Source organism: Pongo abelii, chromosome X, assembly GCF_028885655.2.
Source record: "Pongo abelii isolate AG06213 chromosome X, NHGRI_mPonAbe1-v2.0_pri, whole genome shotgun sequence".
Classification (NCBI taxonomy): Eukaryota; Metazoa; Chordata; class Mammalia; order Primates; family Hominidae; genus Pongo; species Pongo abelii.
This window is the reverse complement of record NC_072008.2, coordinates 9,006,223-9,010,691: the sequence shown is the minus strand read 5'-3', so window position 1 is coordinate 9,010,691 and position 4,469 is coordinate 9,006,223. Positions and strand designations below refer to the sequence as shown.

The following is a 4,469-nucleotide window of genomic DNA, read 5'->3' as shown; positions in this document are numbered from 1 at the left end:
ATCAGTTTTTCATAAACCTTCTACAAATTGCTTAAATCTTCACTTTAGGACAAAATTTACTTTCTTTTCCAACTTTCTGCATCTGTTTAATTTTAGCCATTATGTCTTATTAGTTTAATTTACAATTCTTAAACTCTCTAAACTAGGCAAAATTGCTTTCTCTCTAAGAGAAACCACATTCGTATGCCTTTTTATAACACTTTTACAAAAATCCCAAAACGTATTGTATGTTTTGTGTGCACAATGCATATAGAATTTTCCCTATATCTAGTAGTTTTAATTACATGTATAAGTGACAATGTTAACTCTTAGTGGCCTTTATTTTTAGTGAAAAACTTAAGAGGTAAACAATTTTAGTTATGTATTAGATGCAGAGACCAAGGCAAACAATGCTTGAAGCTAAGTCTTGTCATGGCCCCCAAAGGCTGAAATCTAAAGACATAAGTTTATAGACAAGTTAAGCAAGTAGAAACATAGATAGAAGCATATCTTATAGATTGTAAGATTTTTATTTGCTAGTCTTCAAATAGTTTGTCTCCCACACTTTAGACTGTCAATCTCTTGATTACCCGCTGCGTTGCCCTAAATAATTGTTAAGTAGGCAACTTAAAAATAGCACCAATAGACAATGGTAGTCACATGTATTGCCCAGAGGATGGCAGACACTGGCTTGTGTGGTTCCCACAGACCTGTATCCCCTTGTGCTCGACTTCCTGTGTGATAGCCAATATATTCGCCAAACCCACAGGAGCCACACAGCAGGATGCCAATGCCTCTTCCCTCTTGGATGTCTATAGCTTCTGTCTCAAGTCTGCTAAGGCCCCAAAGCAAAAGTTCCAGGCAAATAAATGGATCAGTGACTATGAAAGCTAAGAAGAAGACTTCATCCAGTGACAGTAGTGAGGACAGCAGCAAGGAGGAGGAAGAAGCTCAAGGGCCTCCAGGTAAGAAGGCTGTGAGCAAGTTTGTCTCAGCCTCCTGGAAAGCCTCGCCAAAGCATCAGAGAGCAGCACCAGTGAAGCATCCAGTCATGATGAGGAGGACGACAAAAAGAAAAAGTCTGTCCAGAAGGGAGTTAAGCCCCAAGCCAAGACAGCCAAAGCTCCTCTTAAGAAGGCTAAGAGCTCTGATTCTGATTCTGATTCTGACTCAAGCTCTGAGGATGAGGCACCAAAGAAACAGAAACCAAAGACAACATCTGTAGCAGCTAAAGCTCGGGCTAAAGTCCCAGCCACACCAGGTACTCCAGCTCAAGCAGCACCTAAAGTAGCCAATGGCAAAGCAGCCAGCTGCAACAGCAGCGGCAGCAGCAGCAGCAGTGGTGACTCAAAGGAAGAGATGGCAGCAGCCATCCCTAAGAAGACTGTATCTTAAAAGCAAGTTGTGGTCAAGGTCCCAGTGAAAGCAGCTGCCACCCCTACCCAAAAATTCCAGCAGTGAGGACTCCTCCGGTGAGGAGGAAGAGTAGTAGGAAAAAAAAAAATGAAAAAAAACCCAGGTCCCTAAAGTTCAGTGCCCCCCTCCTGCTCCCCCATCAAAGAAGTCCTTGGGAACCCAGCCTCCCAAGAAAGCTGTGGAGAAGAAACAGCCTTCCGAAAGCAGTGAAGACAGCAGCAACGAGTCTGATTCAAGTTTGGAGGAAGAGGATGAATTCTTGCTAAGTCAGTCATCTCTAAAGCAAATACTAAACAACCTCCAGCAAAGAAAGCAGCAGAGAGCTCTTCAGAAAGCTCATATTCCAACAGTTCCGAGGATGATAAAGCTCCTTCCAAGCTAGCCAGTACCAGCAAGAATTCCTCAAATAAGCCAGCTGCCACTACCAAGTCACCTGCAGCGGAGCCAGCTGCAACTCTCAAGCAACCTGCAAGCAGTGGCCAGAAGCCTCTGATGAGAAAGGCTGACAGCAGCTCCAGTGAGAAAGAGAGCAGTTCCAGTGAGGAGGAGAAGACAAAGATGACTGTGGCCCCCCTTAAGCCCAAGGTAACTGACAAAGCAGCTCCGTATCTGCCTGCCAAGCAGGCTCCTGAGGGTGGTAAGGACAGCAGCTCTCATTCAGACAGCTCCAGCAGTGAGGAGGAGGAGGAGGAAGAGAGGACATCTAAATCCCCAATTAAGAAGAAGTTGCAGAAGGCAGCACGAGGGACAGCCCCTTCCAAGCCAGCCTCCGCAAAGAAAGGAAACGTCGAGAGCAGCAGCAATTATTCCTCTGATGACTCCAGTGAGGAAGAGGAAGCGAAGCCCAAGGGCAAGGACTCTCCAAGACCACAAGTCCCCAAGGCCAATGGCACCTCTGCACTGACTGCCCAGAATGGAAAAGCAGCTAAGAACAGCGAGGAGGAGGAAGAGGAGGAAGAAGAAAAGAAAAAGGCAGCAGTGGTAGTTTCCAAGCTGGGTTCAGGAAAGAAGTGGAAGCAGCTGAGACTGCCAAAGAGGCAGAGACTCCTCCAGCCAAGAAAATAAAGCTTCAGACCCCCTAACACATTTCCAAAAAGGAAGAAAGAAGAAAAAAGGGCATGATCCACATTCTTCAGGGTCAGGGAGAAGGAAATTGAGGTGGCAGACAACTCCATTGATGCCAACTGAGGTGCAGCCGGAGACTGGGGGAACGAGCCAATGCGGTTTTGAGGTTCACCAAAGGCAAATCTTTCTGGCATGAGAAAACCAAGAAGAAGCAGGGCATCTCCTGGGGAGGCTCAATCTCTGTCCAGGTCAATTCTATTAATTTTGACAGTGAGTGACTTGAGATATCTTTGCTGAAGCAGGGGTGAAGATCTGAGACCACTCACTTTCTCCAGTGGACCAGGGAGCCCTCATCTCTATAGGCAAGGGTCTTGATGAGGACAGAAGTTGAGAGTAGGTCCTAAGACTTTGAAATGTAACGTCCTCTGTGGTTCTCTTCTGTATTCCTAGTTTTATACAGACTTGTTTTTGAGTGTTGAGTATCAGGGATAAAATGAGGGGAATATTATTTTTAAAGAAAATTTATTTTCATTGTCTCCTTCTTCCTGTTCTGTGGAAGTCTTCATACTGAGAAATTTGAATATTTTATATTAAATCATTTCCTTTTGATTTTTGTTGTGATTTTCAAAGGTGGATTCCCACAGACATAAAGGGTCACATGTATGACCTTTTATAATTGGAAGAAAATTCTGCCTTTGTGAGTGCACAAGGCCACATTTCATCTCTCCTTCCCTCAAAACCCTAGTGGGGGGCATTAAAGAAGGTTAATGTACATGTAATGTATGTTATACACTACTATGTATAACATGTATTTTATATATATGTATATGTATATACATGTATATACATGTATAACATGTATAACTATGAATTTTATCCTCCTTCACTGGGTCTGAGACTGAAGTTTTTAGCGAGTATGGACCTAACCTACTGTTTTGTTCCAGGCAAAATTCTGGTGTGGTGTGAATGCCATGGGTCAGTCTGAATATATTTTCTTCTGTAATTTTGTCACTATTAAATAATGTTTGCAATACATGCTTTGCTTTTTAATGTGAAAGCAAGCTTTTCTACTGTTGAAACACAGAGTTTGATGACTTGACCCTTACTAGTATTGAATACTAAGTTGAGGACTGCATCTTCTTATTTTCACATTATACAGAGCAAAATAACACAAAAATCAAGAAGACTTTATTCCTGGGATGCAGGGCTTGTTCTACACATGCAAATCAATAAATGTGATTCACTCCATAAACAGAACTAAAAACAAAAAATTATTATCCTATTAGATACAGCAAAAGCTTTCAATTAAATCCAGTAACCTTTCATGATAAAAATGTTCAACAAACCAGGCACAGAAGTAACGTACCTCAAAATAGTAACAGCCATATACTACAAACCCAAAACCCACATCATACTGAATGGGCAAAAGCTGGAAGCATTTTACTTGAGGACTGGAACAAGGCATGGATACAAACTCTCACCATTCCTGTTCAGCATAGTTGTGGAAGCCCTAGCCAGAGCAATCAGGCAAGAGAAAGAAATATTAGGTTGGTGCAAAAGTAATAGTGGAGTTCGCCATTACTTTTAATGGCAAAACTGCGATTACTTTCGCACCAACCTAATAAAAGGCATTCAAATAGGAAGAGAGGAAGTCAAATTATCTCTCTTCACTGATAATATAATTCTATTTCTAGAGACCCTAAGGACACCACCAAAAGGTGCCTAGAGTTGATAAATAACTTCAGTAGTTTCAGGATATAAAATCAATGCACAAAATTCAGTAACATTTCTATTCACAAATAACATTCATGCTGAAAGTCAAATCTATAATACAATTCTATTTATAACAGCCAAAACGTATAGAATACCTAGAAATACATATGACCAAGAAGGTGAAAGATCTCTACAGGTGCAGCTACAAAACACTGCTGAAGATACTCAAGGATGACACAAGCAAATGGAAAATCATTTTATGTTCATGGATTGGAACAATCAATATCATTGCAATT

The 4,469-nt window shown here is 41.7% G+C and overlaps 1 pseudogene; it reads left to right on the top strand.

The window, feature by feature from the left end:
- Positions 1-655: 655 nt before the first annotated feature.
- LOC100441045 (nucleolar and coiled-body phosphoprotein 1-like) lies at positions 656-2,738 on the top strand (annotated as a pseudogene).
- The last annotated feature ends 1,731 nt before the right edge of the window (positions 2,739-4,469 follow it).